The sequence below is a fragment of the Watersipora subatra genome, chromosome 7, assembly GCF_963576615.1.
Source record: "Watersipora subatra chromosome 7, tzWatSuba1.1, whole genome shotgun sequence".
NCBI lineage: Eukaryota > Metazoa > Bryozoa > Gymnolaemata > Cheilostomatida > Watersiporidae > Watersipora > Watersipora subatra.
Window position 1 is genome coordinate 29,775,219 of NC_088714.1, and position 19,912 is coordinate 29,795,130.

Consider the following 19,912-nt stretch of genomic DNA (forward strand, 5'->3'; position numbering starts at 1 on the left):
TTCATTATAAGTTAGAGTGAAAATGAAACCGGAAACAGGTAATAAGGATTAATTGACAAAATTAAAGTTTAGTAAAACTTAGTTTTAAGTGTTTGTAAGTAACTTTGTTTAGTAAGCTAAATTCATTAAATTTAAATTCAAAGTCGTTGTTATGCGTCTGTTTCAAAGGTAAGAGCGCCATGCGATACGTGTAATACATAGTAATGTTACATTTTATTGCAGATCATAAGCGCTAAGTACACTAAAGTTACTGTAGGTGACTATAGTTACCAAGGTTAATATACTATATAATATATATACTATAATATATGTACAGTATGTATATAAGATTTTGACGTTTTTTACCAGGACTGTTAGGATTAGATAATTACTATGGGTTTCTATACCCCTCTATAGAACATTTTTGCCTTATGGTGCCAACACCGGAACAAATTGTCGTATGGCGGGGCCCACTGTAAATCAAAACTATAGAACCCTTCAAGCAAGAAGAGGTAATTATAATGAAAATAAATGTTAAATGCAATCGTATATTTTATGCAAAATAAAGGCATTGTAGAACTGTATATTTCAATAACATTAGCATAACATTGGGATCTGCTACATTTGCCCTGCACATTTTTTTAAAACTTTTTATTACAATCTAAGTAACAGTGTGCAAAAATGAAAAGCTTGAAGCAACTTGAAATCATCTTTTAAGGAATGGCTGATCCTAAAAATGAAAATAAAAAATACCTTTCCAGACGAGTCTTGCAATGGACAAAAACATTGTGCAGCAACAACATTAATCACAAAAAGCTGTGTCAAATTAAAAAAATCAGATTTCAGATGCTATGCTAAAACGAAAAGATCTTGAAAAGCTCAATTTTGAACCCGCAAAGGACAGCATCACTGGATTGCCATTCTATATAGCTCCCTTTCTACATCCTTTCTCTTAAACTAGAAATAATCCTAAAAAACCCTCACTTTTCGCAACAGCCCGTATGTACTCTGCTGAGGCCAACTAAAAGTATTTGACAGTGTTTGCCACTTCTCTTGAACTACTATTAAAAAGCTATAAAAAACTTGAATGTTCGTATTGCTTTTGACTAAAAGCTGATGGAAAAACTAAAAACCAGTGCAGCTAATGTCATAGAAATACCAAGTGAAACATGTTTAATTTTTGGTACCATCAGCTTCTAGCTGTAGAAATTATGGTTTGCAGGATTACTTAATCTTACAGGATCTTAATCGGAAGGAAACATTTACAAATATATAACCTGTGCTAAAGCAAGAAAAAAAAGGTTCTGCAAATGAAATGTGACAGGAAAAAAGTGCAACCACTGAGCCACGATGGTGCACTTGATAAAGGTATTGCAAGATGTTCCTTGATTAACTTACATCGGCTTGATAAGCTCTCTTTGCAATTTTTCATGAGACCAATTATAAACGATCACAATAAAATTCTGCACTTTTTAAAAAAATGAGGCGAATACAAAGTGATTGTTGCCACAACTTTATTTACAACTTCAGCACAATGAAGACCATAATGATGATTTGCACTGACAAAACTAATGAAATATTGAAAGTAATAATAACAAAAAATTGCTTGTGAGCGTGTCTAAACATACCAGGTAAAATTATTTATTGTGACATTGCTATGTCCAAGTTTAAAGAAATTACTCAGTAACGACTATTGTGAAAATCGTATCTTTTGTATTGAACTAAAGGCCAAGTATTTGGGGAAATTTTATAGCATTTATAAACAAACAGTAGTAATAAACTAAATTTGTTTCAGTTTTTAAAAAAGCTTCATGGTTAATGCTTGCATACCAACTGCATGTGGAGCTAATAATTAAGCTACATTTGTAAATAACAAAGCTTGAGTATATGCTAGTGATGATTCAGTTTATTGGGTATTATTATCATCATAATGTACTAGTTGGCTCACGTGATGGAAGAACAAGATTTTGTAGAGTAATTTTCTTTATAGTATGCAAAAATGTAAAGATAAATGCAGATTAAATGCTTGTTTTAGTAGTTTTTGGCATCAAGGATTATCAGCAACTTAAGTATTTTGTGTGAGATTATCACACAATTAAAACATTCTGCTGATCATGTGGCTATAGCAAGGCTAATTGCTTATGCTGACCTGAAGAAGGCATTAAATGAGTACATGAGTAAAACTGAAAAACTAATAAATGGTTTTTCAGCCTGCAAGATCTGGTTGACAAAACTCAGTATCTGAACAAAAAGTGTGATGGCGTTTCATTTTTAGCCAAGTAGCTCCATGTGTGTATGTATACGTTCTTCAAAAATTTAAAGATGATGGGTGGTCTGTTAGGAAATTGTGCCGGTTTTTATCTATAAAGAAGTTACCTCTTTGTTGTGCTAATCATTTTACAGAAAAATTGATTTTTAAATTAAAAATGGATAATATTTGGCATTTGTTTTTAATCACTCACTAGCCACTGTTTTGCAAAAGGATTATTGTCAGGTATGATAATGTATGTTTTATTTTCCAGAAAAGGTTTCAGCCAGGCTGTTAGGACTACATGTAGTTTCATTTATTGATGGAAGTTTGTTTTGCATTACTAATGATTGAAAGATTCAGTATGCCTGTAAGATTTTTACGTTAACTTTCGAGTTAACTTTGCAATTAAATCTGACAATAATAATGGTAGGACAACTCCCAACATGGCATTATTACAACATATTTCCTATAATGGTAGTTTGTTTAAAGCTGTGTACACATAACTAATGACTCATCTGCATTGACTAGATTGCAAGAATACAATCACATTACTGCTTCCTAAAACAAAATATGTAGTCTTCATCAAAGCGGAGTAGTTTGACAGTCTGCTATTTAGTTCCATAGCAATTGTCAGTACCTTTAGATCTGATAAACATTTCGGTATTGTGTACTAGTTTGATAAGAACAACAGCTTAATCAGTTAAAGCCATCATCCTAGTTTCTGTTAAAGTTTCTACTCAACGAATTAACTTGTCACATACTTTTAGAGTGACATATTCAGTTCAGCTGCCTATCATATTAATTTCATTTTGAAGTTTGCAGAATCTGGAATTTTTACCATAAGCTTTATCATGGTTCTGTTCTCTGCGCGTTATATTGGTTTGCGGCTCTGAGGCTTTTCATCATTTGACAGCTTCAAGAGTATGCCAATTGTATGAACTACCATAGTTATTCTCAACTTGCACCGTATCAATAGCTCAGTAGATATCAGTACAAGGTAGGAATCAATCTGTTTTATGTGTCTTGATAGATTTTGTTCCGCATGTTGCTGCTTCATTCGTTTTTACATAGTGTTAACTAATGGTGAGAATCTGATGTTGTACTCATGAGCAAATAATGAGTGTAGTGATCTTTGTCAGCTTATTAGCATTTTGCTAGCCTCTTTCAATCTTTTGATAGTACGTCAAGCTGCTTCTGAATAGTAAAGAGAGCTAGCTACAGACACTCAAAACAGCTTCAGTGACAAGCTTGGATTTAATATTTAGACTTGTCCGATTATCAGTATTTACTTGAGATTGTTGTGAACTGAAAGCTAGCTTCTACCACATTAATTGAAAATGCTTCACCTATATAAGCTCTTAAATTTTCTGCCACTCTTTTATTGGCTTTATCTACTTTACGTAGATATAGTACCTTCCGAAGGTTATAGCCTGTACCATGTGGCATTGGTGACCCATTACAATTTTCTAATTTTCTAATTTGTTATAGGATGTCATAAGCACAATTTATTTTTTTAGAAGTGCTTATTGCTGCCAGTTTTTTACTTATTCTGCTCATTGTTCAATGCCTACAATTGCTACCTGATTTATTAACAGACTTCATTTATAAGTGCAACTCTAACATCTCCACCAACAGGCGACAGACTTTCCAATAACTTTTGATAGCCCTTTTACTTGCGACAATGCTCTGTGGCCAATATAGCTATGAGTTACACCTATGCCTGTTTTAAGTGTTCCTGCACAGATATTTTGTGATAATCTATAAATATAGATCTCAACCTTTGTCTGTCATTCATCTCTCCAGTTATAGCGAAAAATAGCAACAAAAAATCACCTTTGTACTGGTTCAGAACTCGTGGCATTTATACTGCAAGTTTACTAACAAGCACGCGTAACCACAAGGCTACACCATTCTTATCTTTTTCATCGCTTTTACCATATACTATATATATCCTTTTCGGATTGCACAAGCTAAATGTGCACTTTTTGTTACACATATTACCTTATGTCTGTTAACTTTTGGAAACTTTTTAAAAGCTAATTTTTTACCATTACGTATTTTTTTAATTTGTAATTTCAAAATGTGCCATTTCAATTTTAAATGCGCTGTTACACTACTATTTCCGATTTTTTAAAGGTTCGATCGCTAAATACGTAAAAATTAAATACTTTTCACGATTGTATTATCTCGAGTAGGAATTGCCTCTGCATTCTCACTTCAATTGGTCAGACAAAGTACCAGACAAGGACAGTCCAATCTCTCATTTTTACATTTTTTCTGGTATCGAGAGGTACTAGTATGCAACAGGTACAACCAGAGGTGCAACAGTAACCTTTTTTATGCAAACATTTCTACGCATTAATTGTTATTAACTCAACATACTAATAATTTTTATTGTTTTCTCAGTTTGTATTAATTTTATCATTACCAAATAACTTTTCATTGTAATTGTAGCACTTCGATCGCAATCGTAACTTGCTTATTATTTTCTATTTACATTTAAACACCTTTATGGATGTTTTATTTTATCTCTAAATTTATTTCAACAAAACACTTTTTTAATGATATAAAATTTAAAAGTTACAGTTGTTTGAAAAAGTTTGAAAGCCTTAACAATTATTGTATTTTTTATCTTAATTTATTTGAAGAGCACAAAACACTTTTTTCATGATGTGAAGTTTGAAAGTTAGAATGGTAACAGTTGTTATACAGTATGTTGAATGAAAATTAATTTTCTGTGCAAAGATTTTTTTAATACTCGGGCATTCAGTAGTCTATACTATAATGATAGCCGTATCTGTTCAACTGTCCATTCGAAGCCATGTCTGAAGGCTCGAAAAAAGGATTGTATCATACAGGATTCAAACCCGCTACCACCTGTGCCAGTCATTCACCTTCCATTATATAGAATTTTTGTGCATACATATGCTCAATCTTTGTGCTTTTTAGCACACCTGATGATCTCTCACAGCACACTGGACTGCCAGAATACTAGTAACAATAATAATAGCAATTTATTTGAAATAACTAAAAAATTAACATTAAAAGCGTGTACAGGAAAAGCTTTAAAATTTGCACAAATTGAGTCCCCACGATAGAAAAAAAAATTATGATGAGATAAAAATATTATTACTGTAATGAAAGATGATCATATGAAATAGTTAAAACCAATAGTAAATTATATAGTACATCATATCACATGTCCATCCCCATATAACCGCTACTATATCATAAAATCGCCGTCCTGCCATAACACACTTTGAATAGCATAGTTTTAACTTTGTGTTGGAAAAATTTGAGAGTTAAGTTATGCACATGATCCGGGTTTCTATTTCAAAAGTCAACATCAGAAAATTGAAAATAATAATGCATGGCTGAAACAAGCTTAAGACAAAGGATGATTCAAGGGGATGTCGAGTAATATGGGATAGAATTTTAACATTGTAGTTGCATTCTTTAAAGTATTATGGCAGAGCCATAATAGTATTATGGCAGAGCCATAATAGTATTATGGCTCTGCCATAATGTGAGTATAATGTGAGCTAACTAATGACAGAAGAAGAGTGAATTAATTTTTGCATATTGTACAATAAGGAGCCAATGAAGATTTTTAAAATGTAGGGTTGCAGAGTTGTATTTCTTAGCTTTACTCACAGTGTTGCATGTGAATTTAAAATAAATTTGATATTTCTAATGTTGACCTAGCAGTCCATCGAAGAAAATACTACAGAAATCCAGTTTAGAAGTCAAATGCAGTAACTGTGTATTGACAATTGGCAGTAGTAAAAAATTTCTGATTAAGATAATCAGCGTTTAAGAATCATAGAAGCATGATCTACAGAGTGAGAAAATATGCTTTCAAAAATTTAAATTAGTCAAACACACCAAAGTTCCTTGTGGATAGTGATAAGGGCATACTATGCCCACGACCAAACGAGCGGAGCGAATGTTTGAGAGTTTTATGATAAATGCATGTGCACACAACTCATGAAAGTTATTCATCAACAACATCGCAAACCCTTGCACCGAAATCTCATCAACAAATTTAACCATTTTTGTGTAGAGTCGTTTAAGTATAATAACGATACAAAACACATAAAAACATATTTAAATATGTTACCAAGTCTTTGAAAATTGTCGACATATTCCTAAACCTTACCCATCTGATCGGATTATACACAAATAAACAGATTAATTTGGCCGAAAATCGTTATTAAAACTTGCCAAGCCTTGCTTTTATCAAAATTAAGACCGGCAAACGAACCGCCGAGCGACAGAGAATAGAACCATTAAGTTGTGCGCATTTCACGAAAGAATAACGTACACATTTCACCAGTCTATAGCATTGGCGAATTGCCAAAGGTTTCTGTAATTAACGTAAAAGTACTGAAATCGTTTCTTATTTGCCGACTTCAAAGTAACTGACATTTTGGAAACTTTTGAGTACTTTGGTATTCTAACTGATGTCCAAAGCAGTGAAAAGGAAATGATGATGATATATTCTTCTAACGATTCTTATGAGATTATTACAATATTTAATTATAAGTTTGGATGACTATTGAAGTGTTATAGTCACACTAACAACATCGATGATGAGCAATATGTTAATGTTATTATTTTTTCTAAATAGTTTTGTTAAATAGATTTTCTAAAAATCTATATAAATTCTATCTAACTTCTTGATATTGTTAGCTATGACATTTTGAAATGTAAACAAAATTGTGCGTTGGTTTTCTATTATTACTGTATTACTATATTAATAATATTGGTTATTATAATAATATCAGTGCATTTTGCTTCTAATATTGCATTTCTCCTATTGCAGGGGAGAGATACAAACATATAATCCTTTCCTTTCATTATTGCTGTTTGTCATGACCAAACACTTTTTTAAATAGATTTTCTAAAAATCTATATACATATCACAACTTCTTGATATTGTTAGCTATCACGTTTTGAAACGTAAACAAAATTGTGCATTGGTTTTCTATTATTACTATATTAATAATATTGGTTATTCTAATAATATCAGTGCATTTTACTTCTAATATTGGCCAATATTGTATTTCTTCTATTGCAGGGGGAGAGATATACATGTAAATATATAATCTTTTCTTTTCATTATTGCTGTTTGTTGTATATAATAACACCCACATCCAGTACGTTACAGCTACCATTGCAGTTATCCTATTGCACTGCAGTGCCATTTGACTGCTAATATTGCATTTTTCAACCATCAGTACCCTTTCTTTTTTCCAATATCACTTTGGTCGTGGGCTGTATGACAGGGGAATTTCTAGTGATAGTAATGTTTGTTTATTACCATTGATAGTAATTTGTTTATTGATTTTGGCGAACCAGCTACAACGCTAAGTATGATGTTTTTAGGATTGATTGATCAGACAAAGCATAAGCCTTAAGACCACCACAAAACATGAAAATCTTGGCACTACTAAAAGTCTTATGCCAAGAGTTCGCCTAGATGAGTCTTATTTGTTGTTTGCCTGCGTAATTCGTGTATGTATAAGTAATTAGTTTATTTTTTTACCTGCAATATGATAATATAACTGTATAAATGGCTAATCTCATACAATCTATCTATCTTCTCCTTATCTTTTTCTCAGCCCAAGCAAGCCTATTCGTTCCTGAATGTGGAATTCTTCTACCAGGTCAGCAGCTTTTATAACGGTTAATGTATTACTTTGATTAGTCGTTAATTTCAAAACGTGTTAGCATTACGACGTGGCAGCACTATTACAATTACGTTAGTTTTGTTATTATGTGACATTCAATTGAAAATGTTTCAAATCGTACTAACAAATGATATACATTGCTTCCAATGGTGGCTGACTTGGTCTAAAATTTTATTCTGAAACAGGAGTAAAAACGAACCTCTTAGTCACACGTTTTACTTAATTCTGAACAAATTCAAACGAACATGGTACGAGCGTAACAAAATTATACTTCTTGAATTCACAACTGATGGTTCATCATTATCGTCTGCTGAAGGACCAGACTGAATAAAGTGTAGTAAAATTTTTAGTAACGGATAACTCTATGATAAATTCTATGATATACCTACATTTACTGGACTCCAGTGTAGCGATCCCACTTAACCTTTGATCTCAGCTCAAAGTGCTAGAGGTTCTGATCATAGAGTTATTTTTCTCAAAATATAATCTATTTCTATTACACATTAATTTTGCTTTCGTCCGGGTACTGACAGATGAGAAGTGTCTAGTAAAAGTTGGTTTACGGTTGCCGTTAAAAAAACCTACGCTGGGCTTCCATAAAGTAACACTGCAAATTATGATAGGAACTTTGCCTACCTGATTAGTGTCGCGCATTAGTAATGACTGCGTTATGACAACAAAATCCAAAATAAATTTCAAGTGCTCACTGTTTTTATCTAAAACGTAGTTTTTGTATTTTATGGAAACTCCACTCTCAGAAAGACTTACTGGTAGAAGTGCATATTAAAAAAATTTCTATGGTACAAAGCAAGAGTTTATGTTACTGTCAACTCGTTTGCTTATTTAATATTTTTAATTTATTGGTTTCATCATAAACCGTTGTTGCAATGCATATTACCATACTAAGTGACAACAATAATACAGTAAAATGTGACTTGGCTAGTTTTTCAATCGGCTGAAACTTGTGGCATGAAGATGTTTTCTCCGAGGTCTTGCAAACATTAAATTGTAATTTAGTGATAGCAGGGACGCAGCAAAGTATTCTGGGTGTCTTAGTTATTTTGGTTATATACTAAACCATATGGTTTATTTATATTTAGTTTTGAATATGTTAGAAGTGGGCAGGACATACTTTGTGACCAGACCTGCCAACCCAAGAGTGGGGCAACGCGCGAGATTTGGTTTTGGGGCAATTGATGTATCAATGATAGTATATATAAATTTGTGGAAATTGGGGCAAAAATCTCACACATTTCTCACGCATTTTCATTTTTTCTTTGGGGTGATTGCATGAGTCTCACGCCCAATGCGTGAGAGTTGGCAGGTATGTTTGTGACTCCAGGAGATGTGCAATATTTTGTTTGCTTCGGTTGGCAAAAATTTTGTCAATTGTTTGGAATTTTCATTATTATTATTTTGATTGCTAATTGTCATACTTTGTAATAAATAATGCAGGATGTTTGGTGATGATAGAGGTAACAAGTCCAGAGCCTTGTCGTTTATTAATTGTTAGCCAAAGCACAATTGCCGATGTCCGTGGTGCGCATGCACAACCGGACATTACATAACATCATCTTTTTTCCTAATACCAATAATAGATCAAAACACAAAGCAGAAAGCAAAAAGATCTATAACTTGGAATATCATAACTGAAAAGCCTAACTACGGTTTTTTTCTACACGCTAAAGCCTCCTTATGGTGAATGACTAATCTAAAAATTGGGCCTTTATATTGCACCATGCAAGAGTAAAAGTAAATGAAAATCAGTATTAACCAAACACTGAAAATGAATGATACGCTTCAAAACAAAAGTGAAGCTCTAAAAGAATTACCTATAGCTGGGTAACCTTGCAAGGGCTAGTAGACACAGAGCTTCACATTTCATAGCCTGCAAACCCTACTGGCAGCCTAACCCGCCTGCCACTGCTAGTAGTTTGCTCCAAGCCTACCCTGCCCGGTGAGGCCCCACTAACAACAGGTCCCTCCCGAGGTGTTACATTTCCGAAGTGTACTGAATCAGTAGATTCAACTGTAGGCGTTCTCAATGGAACCCGAGGTACCTGAAGGCTTTCCTATGGATTAACATACCTGACTAGACCGGACATGCATTCTATTTTGCCTAAAGGTATTACCACTAGATGTACTGATTATATATGACCTCGCACTGTCTACACCCTGTACTGTACCTGGTATCCATTTCCCTCTTGCTGACTTAAAAAAATGATAAGTTTGACCAACCTCTAAAGGTAACTTTTCAGCGCCACTTTTCCGATCAAAATAATATTTCTGCTTAGATTGCCTCTCTCCTAATTGCACCCTTATGCCCTCGATGTCAGAGCCACTGACCAGGTACTGCGTAGTCACAACAGGAATACTGTCTCGTAACACTCTACCTTGAAGGAGTTGAAATGGAGAAGGCAAGTTTTGATCCACAGGGGTGTTTCTCCATGACAGCAGAGCCTTCCGCCAGTCCTTGCCTTCCGCACCACACTTTTGAATCATGGCCTTAACTGTCCCTACCAGCGCTCAACCTGACCATTTTTGGCAGGGTGTGAAGGAAAGCTAGTGTGGTGCTCTATTGTCCAGTCTTTACAGAATGTAGCAAACTCATCACACCAAAACTGGGGACCATTATCTGAGATTACCACCTCAGGACATCCAAAGTCTGAAAAGACTTCCCTTAGACTACTGATCACCTGAGAAGCAACAGTAGAATGTTAGAGGCATTTAACCACTGGAAATTTACTCAGGTAGTCTACAACTAAAAGGTGATCATCGCCACCAACAGTAAACAAATCAGCACCTACTACTTGGAACGGATGATGAGGCACCGGAGTAGATATCAATGGTTCCTTAGCCTCTGCTCTATCAAACTCTGCATTGTTCTCAAGACAGACACTTCTTTTCTATTCTTCGTCTGATCCCTGGCCAAAACACTGATGTCTGAGCTTTTTGCAATGTTTTGCTTACTCATTGGTGAGCCAGAGGTAAATCTCTAAGAACCTCATGTCGCAGCATGTTTGGTATCACCAATCGAAACCCATAGAAAACTACTCCATCAACTACAGTGAGCAAGTGTTTAAGACTCCAATAGGCCAGTGCTTTACCAGCACAGCTTTTTCGCTTTGTAGGCCATCCTTTATTAACATAGCTGATAATCATCGCCAACTCCTCATCCTGAGCAGCGGCTCTTTGATATTTAGCCAGAATTTCCTCTGAGCGTATCACCGCAGAACATATCTGTACCATTGGGTCAATATCCAATTCAGTATTTTCTTTTCCATCGAGGGAACAACTCCTTAATAGAATGTCGACTAAAATCATTTCTTTACCATGCTTGGAGGTTAACCGCATGTCAATAGAATAAGTCAAAAGTTCATGTCTCATCTTTGCTAGTCTGGGAGTCAGATCTCCCACATCTTTCTGAAACAACCTCAAGAGGCTTCTATGATCTGTCTCAATCTTGATCGGACCTCTTTCCCATATGTAGTATTTGAACCTCTGACAGGCAAATACAATGGCCATAAGCTCTTTCTCAATTTGAGAATAGTTTTGCAGTGATGCCGTCAAAGACTTGGCAGCAAATTCGATGGGTCTGCTCTCTTGAAGTAACACTGCCTCTAGACTGTGAGCACTAGCATTGGATGAAAGAGTGATCGGTTTGTCAGGGTCAAAGTATGCCAAAACAGGTGATTGCAGAATAGACTTGATACTTTCAAGAGCATCAATCTGTGGCATTTTCCACTGAAACTGGACATCCTTTCTACACACTTGCCGAAGTGGCACAGTTAGCTCAGAGAGATTTTCAATAAACTTGGACAAATAAGCGACAAAACCCAAGTAGCTCTCTAGTTCTTTTCTGTTCTGAGGAAACATCATACCCTCATAGCTTTCAGCTTCCCCTGCTGCGGCTTGGTACCTTGGGCTGTCAATAAGTAACCCAAAAATTCTACCTGCTCTTTACCCACCACACATTTATTTTTGAGGGTTATGCCTGTGCTTTTCAATTTGGCCAACACCTTCTCTAGCCTACTATTATGTTTACCAAGTGTACTGGCATGAACCAAGGTATCATCAATGAATACCTCTACTTCAGGCACTCCTGCCACCGCCTCCATCATTAACTGGTGGACCAGTTCCGGAGCTACACTGATGCCCATAGGCAGTCTTAAGTACCTATACTTTCCATACGGAGTGAGGAAACCCAACAGCTTCGATGATTTAACATCCAATGGCACCTGATGAAGCCCTTGCTTGGCATCCAAAGTACTAAAAAAACGTGACCCCGATATGCGAGAAAATATTTCCCCATTACCCTAGGACACTTATGTATTCGCCTCATCTAACTTTCGCGTTTTCGCGGAGTCATCCTCTTCCGCGAAAATTTCATGTGCGAAACTAAACTATCATAACGAACGAGCGAAAACGCGGAATTAAATAGCTTTGTTCATTGATACTGTAGAATGGAATTTTATAACGACATTTATTTTAACATTTTTAATGACCACTATAGCATCATTAAAATATAAACCAACAAAATAATTTGACTGTCAAAATTTATTACGTTATTATTTTGCAACTAATTATGATTATTTTCCTTTTAAGAATGATTTATAATGATAGAAAGTTGATGTCAATGCACACGCATTAGTAGCATTATCGTTTGTTGGGGACATCAATCAATGCAGTGAGCACCGCGTGTTGAAAGAAAATAAGACACACTGACACTCACAGTACTACACAAGCAGCATGGCTCTGGAAAGGTTTGGATTCACCACTGACACCTCTTCAATAACTTGTAATGGTTCAGAAGATGAGGCAATAGAGAAAGAGTTAGCTCTGATAAATAACACTAATAAAAAAGGAAGAGAAGAAGTTATAATAACTACACACTGTGCTAGTATCTGTAGCTGTAGTATTACTAGCAGCTGTATCATGTATGTATTTGTATACAACTTGTAATTACTGTAATAAAGATGTTCAGCAATTATTAGCAGCAGTTGAGTGTTTGGGAAAACGTTAAAATTAATACCTATACACAACACCGTTGATCGTTAAAATTAAAATACGTTAATATAAAAACAAGCTAAATTGTGACTAAAACGTTAAACTTTTTAGCGTAATTAAATTCCATTCTGCAGTAGTCCAAGAAACAAATGTCAGCAAGCGATCACATTGCATTATCGATCTCGGCCATACAATTCTACTTGCGGTTCACAATTACAAACTAGTCCCAAAATGAAAAATTTTTCTTACCGGCGAACCGAACCTGAGGAATATAATTATGTTTGTTCCACTGCATTTATTTTCACATCATTATATTTTCGCACTCATCAGAGTTGCGAAATTAAGTTGCAGCGAAATTTTACTCTGTATGCTACTCACGAAACTAAATACTAGCGAAATATAAGTGTCCTAGGGTAGTTGGTATCATGCACTGAGACCTGATTAGTTGTGAATTGAGATGTTGAGGATTTAGGCAAACCCTTATTGCTCCATTAGGCTTGTTCACAATAATTATAGGTGACAACCATTCTCTCGGCTCTCTATCCTTACAAATAATGCCACTTTGCTCTAGGCTGTCTAGCTCTTGCTTGAGTTTTGTTCTAACACTATACGGAATGTCTTTAGTAGGCAATGCTTTAGGAAGTGCAGCTGGTTTCAGTTGGAGAGATAATGTTTGTTTGTATTTACCCAATCCCTGAAAAACCTCCCCATATTTACCAAGTATACTTGTTATGCTAGGGTCCTGTGTTACCTCAGACACAATGCCAGGCAATAAACCCAAATCCCTGCTAGTGGATAGACTCAATAGAGTAACAGCGGACTGATCAATTACATAGAACTGTGCTACTGTATCATTTGATTTGTGCTAACCCTCCATTGCTAACGAGATGGGCAATTCTACTTTACCAATGACCGGTATTTTGTACCCCGAATACCCGGACAGAATAGCTCCAGAGCAAACTACAGTGTTAACCCCCAGTTTTTTCAGATTCTCGATGGACATTACATTCACTTTTGCTCTAGTGTTTACTATCGCCTTGTGGGTAAACCCTTAACAACTAGATCTACTAGCCACTCACGATCTACCTTACTAGAACTATTGACAGGAGAAATACAATTTACGCTAAAACAGTCTTGGCCATCATCAAAACCTTCTCTACTATCATGTACAGTAATAGCATGGGCTTGATTGCTAATGCGAGTTCTAGCTTTACACACCCTAGCAAAATGGTTGAACTTATTACAGATTTTACAGCGCTTGTTATAGGCAGGGCATTGTCCTCTGCTATGGTCTAACTCACAGAAATTACAGTTTGTTATGTAGTTTGACTTAGCTGCAATTCTTTGAGACTGCCCTTTGTAGTTTTTAGATTGTACTGCTGTCTTTGCCTTCTGCTTCTGCAAGCTGACTACCATGCCCCAGGAACTTTTGGGACAACTGGTTCTTAGAGTAGTGATTGTCTCCCATTGACAGCTGATGAATCGAGAGCTCTGCTACTGCCATAGCAGCTCCATCAATCTCGCACTTCTGATTTTGCAAGATAACCTCTTTCGATCTTATGGCTGACTTTATGTCCTCCAGTGTGACATCCGGTTTTAACTGCAATTCCCGAGATAGAGATTTGTCACACATTCCAGCCAATAATCTTGTTTTTATCATGTCTTGTTTAATAGCATCCTCAGTTCAGCTACATTCAGCTGCCAAGTCATATATCTCTCGAATGAACTGTTCATTCGTCTCCTTACTAGACTGCACTCGCGAACTAAAAAAATTCTGTAGTGTCAAGTATTCTCTTAAGGATTGAAATAATCATCAAAAGCCTCCATTATTCTAACATAAATTGTATCTGCGACGTCTGCTGTGCCTGATACCACTCTTTGTGCTCTTATGGTTAACTGATTATGTATTGACTTGGCCTCTTCTCCCATGACATATACCAGAATATTGACTTGCTGATCTGCACTCTTTTCAGTCAATCCACTAGCTATTCTATACTTTTCAAAGCGTTGTTTCAAAGCTCTCCATGTACTTCTAGCATCAGCAAAGTCCATTCCTTTGGGAGGATGTATTCCCGCCATTGCCATCTTTTCTTAGTACACCAATTTACCTTATAAGTAGAGTCAGTGCAATTTTTTTTCTTCTAATTGGTGATATTTCGTTTACAATATATCCATAATCCTGCCTACGACGCCATGTCATACTTTGTAATAAATAATGCAGGATGTTTGGTGATGATAGAGGTAACAAGTCCATAGCCTTGTCATTTATTAATTGTTAGCCAAAGCACAATTACCGATGTCCGTGGTGCGCATGCACAACCGGATATTACATAACACTAATGACATGAACATCTATTATAAAAAGGATAAGCAACATGGAAAGTTCTCTGCCATTAAATCTACTTAACAACTTCTTAGGTAGTGTTGATGGCCCTGAAAAAGAGCACAAAAGTAAGTGGCAGCTTAAATATATTTTTAGATAGCAAGCTGTGTCTGCTTCCTAATCAGTGTTGCTAGAGTTTGGTTGCTCTTTCAGAGGAGCCTCTTCTAGAGAGAAAGAACAGTGTTATAGTCAACTAGGTAGTTCAAGTTTGTAATTAGTAAATGTTATGCTTTTTTCCATGGTACCTCTAGGACAAATGAAAGCTATAAGGTGCTCCCTTGAAGATCACTTAGGCAAATAATAGTCTAGGCTGATTGTAGTCTTTTTTCTTGTAAACTATTGAAAAAAGTGTTTTCTTATTGTGTTTATGGTTTTCTATACGCACTACATGTACTATAATTATGATTAGTGCTTTTAAAAAATAGCTGTATAGCTGACCTAGAAGTTTTAAATATTGGTATCAGCTTATTAAATAGTTAGCTTTTGTGAACATAGACTAAACAACTATTTTTGCACACTGAGTTGGCGTTTGTTTGGCTTGACTATAGATTGAGAAGTCACGGTTTTATATTACATTAAAATAATTCATTTTTATCTGAACTAATTTTTGGTAAATATATTAATTAAAGATTACATTGGTATATTTATAGCATGCTATTAGCGGTGTTCACTTGAGTCTCGGTTGTTGATTCTATCACGACTTCCACTGGCATATTTTTAGTTCGCTATTGGCAGTGGTAACTTTTATTGGTATTATCAGCTCTTCAACTGGATGTGGCAGTACATACATGAGATTATAGGTATTGTAAATGCTATACATAATTGTCAAAATTGATTTTACACTAAAGCTATGTTTTGATTCGAAAATTTTAGATCTTGAAATAATTTGATTAAAAAAGTTGCATGATATTGCTCAGGTGTCAGCAATGCCAGCTCATGTGTCAGCAAAACCCTCAAATAATTGTTGTACAAGAGTTAGGATCGACCTGCAAAGAATTTTTGGTGTTTTGTGATAACAATCGTTAAATTTTTCGCGGAGAATGATTGATCTTGCGAATTTTTTTTGTTAACATCCACTTTGCCAGTTGTTAGCCATTTTATGTTGTTCTTTTGTAAATGTTTCATAAGAAAGTAGCTGAGAAGAACTCCAAAATCACATTTGCTCTTACTGATTACTTTATACTAAAATTTATCATTTGGCAAGTTTCTAATCGTAAGTGAATTTGATCAGTTTTTTTGTTTAGTGCTTCTGTTATTCTGGTGTATCTGGTTAGCAATTAATCTCGGTGAAATAGTGTTTTCATAGTTTTTTCGTTATTGTGTTTTTCTCAAATGCCTTTATAGTGGAGATGCGTACTAGAAAAAATTTCCATGGGCGGTAAAATATGCCATACTAAAACTATTAAGAACTAGATTTATTTAATAAATTATATTTGCATGAAATGCATAGCATGTTGAAAGTGTTAGTCAGCAGGTTTTGAAACACTTGGTGTTTCAAGGTCTATTTTAAAACAAACTTAAAACTAATCCAAAGCTATTCAAGAATGTATGCCATTTTTCTGAAGCTTTTTGAGGACATTCAAAAGCAAATGAACATTGAGACTGAGCACAACCGAGACAGTATAACTCCACCACTTTTTATTCTAAAAGTCTAAAATTATTCTAGTCTAAAATTAGAAGACAGAGTTGCACTTTCTATAATGATTGAGAAATTCCGAAATTATAATGAATTTTATAGTACTGCATATGTGTAATTAGGTTGGGTCTGTCTGGTAAAAAAAAACAACTAGGAATTGCTGGTAGGTATAGCTGTCTTGTTATAAAAAATGGAAATGTTCCAAATAACTAATTGCCTTGCACAGCCCTAGATTTCACATAGAATCAAGCTGTTGTCAACATAGGATAACCATGCTACTTGCTTGTCCATGTATAGTATTTGGATACACAAATGAAACTGACTTAGTTTTGGGGAAGCGAGCCACAGAACCTGGATTTAAAGCTATTTATTGAGCGTCCAGATTTACTATTTCATATTTTGTTGCATTATTTTGCTATTTCATATATCAACTGAAAACAAAAAGTGCACATTTTAGTTGTTGTTGATTAGCACTAGTAATATTTTTATATTAAACAAATTATCCTTTGGAATTTCATCGCACCAATGTATTTTTATGTTTGGTTAGTTATATAAGTGATTATTTGACAGCTTCGGAATATTAGTATTACAATAATAGTATTCCAAGACTAATGGTCTAATGAAGTTCTTGGTCCATGAATGCTTGTATTTCACTACATTTTCTAGTTTTTAATTACTATTAGATGTAATCATATTTATGCATCTTCATTCTTAATTATGTTACGTTTATCGTTAATGATACATTACGTTAAACATAATATATTTACCATAATGTATCAGTAACGATAAACATAAGGTATGACATTGACGTAGTGTTGAATGACATAAATGCAGCCCATCACTAAGGTGGGTAGTACAATATATTTAAGGATACTTTAATGTCGCTAACGTGAAGCGTTAAATAACTCATATAATAACTCATTTGTTTTCGTATGTGTTAAATCTCGTAACGTCGTTACATAACGTTAAACATGTAATATGTTTAACGTCATGTATCATTGTTGCGATAATACCTGCCATCTTGTTTGTTTCACCATGTTATGGCTTGCATTTGTCAAAAAATATGAAACTGATCTGAAAAAGGAAATAGTGCCAACTACTTTATTTTGAACCATCTGTTAAGTAGGTTACATACTGCGTAATACTGTCTGCGTCTTACACTCGTTTATTAGCATTTACACGCATCCAATTCTTCCTTGATGTATAAAGATTTCTATGACAGGCTGAGAATTTTTTGCAGATGTCAGACTTGATTCATCTCTGCATGCACCACCTGCAGAATGTTGTCAAATCAATGTACATTAGGCTAAACCACATTTTATAAAATATGGCTCTAATGGTACTATACTAAGGTCCAACAGCTACCTTCATCTTTGTAAAACACAGTGAAAGGTATTACAATTTCAATATCACTTCGATGGTACTTGCAAGTTTTTTTGGTCTTAAGTAGGTATGATGAATGTTTAGGGGGGTCTATGAAGAAATTAAAATGTGTATTACCCAGTTATTTGTTATTTTTGATCTCCTTGTTTACAGAATCGCTTTGCTATTTTTTAGGTATTATCATTAGTTGCTTGAATATAGTTGAATTATTCGACATACAATAGCCAGATGTTGCAACTTCATACATTGTTCTAAAAATAGAATATGTTGAAAGAAGCTCTAATAATCTCAATAACTCTCACACATGGCGGTTTCTATGCTATACTGAGTATACTCCATTTGGTATGCGTGTAGGTTTCTTAGTGTTAGGATTGTTCAACGGGCAATCTCAGTCAGTGACTCGTCAAACAATATTAAAACAACTCACTCATATGCATATCACATGCCCTTTAGTATTAAATGCCTGATAGCTATCAAACTCAATGTAAATGTTGCTACTACGGGATGACTCATTGGAAAAGTCATAAAACATTCTCAAATAGATTGTGACTATTTATATAATATATAGGCAAATCATTAAATTATTATTGTCATATTATATGTATGGTTTTTTGAGATAATGAGGTGATCTTTCTATCAAATTACTACTAGCAGTGAAGAGCCATTTTGATGATGCCTTCCACTATATTGTTTAGCATTCGACTAATGTATCTTTGACTAAGACTAATGTATCTTTGACTAAGACTAATGTATCTTTGACTAAGACTAATGTATCTTTGACTAAGACTAATGTATCTTTGACTAAGACTAATGTATCTTTGACTAAGACTAATGTATCTTTGACTAAGACTAATGTATCTTTGACTAAGACTAATGTATCTTTGACTAAGACTAATGTATCTTTGACTAAGACTAATGTATCTTTGACTAAGATTAATGTATCTTTGACTAAGACTAATGTATCTTTGACCAAGACTAATGTATCTTTGACTAAGACTAATGTATCTTTGACTAAGACTAATGTATCTTTGACTAAGACTAATGTATCTTTGACTAAGACTAATGTATCTTTGACCAAGACTAATGTATCTTTGACTAAGACTAATGTATCTTTGACTAAGACTAATGTATCTTTGACTAAGACTAATGTATCTTTGTCTAAAATTAATGTATCTATGACTAATCTTTTATTTTTTAGCTTGCTCTATGATATGTTTTTAACCTCCGTTGCTACAATGTAATTGAACCATTTGTTGTATGCAGTCTAATAAAAACATTGAAAACATGGCAGTACTATAATACTACTATTAACTTTAAATCAACAACTTTCATTATATCACTTAGCTTTTTGTGATTTCAACCAAGACCCATTCAACTTTTACGGTAGAACTTTGCAACAAATGAAATGGATACAGTAGTTAATTTTGATGTCAGAAAATCACCAGTTCTTAGTTGTGCTCACAACTCGTTAGATAAATTCATTTTATTTTTCTCAAGGCATGATTAATAACATTGTAGTAATCTGCATTTTTCATATTGTCATGTGACCTTGTCTTGGAGTTGTAATGGAAACGCTGATC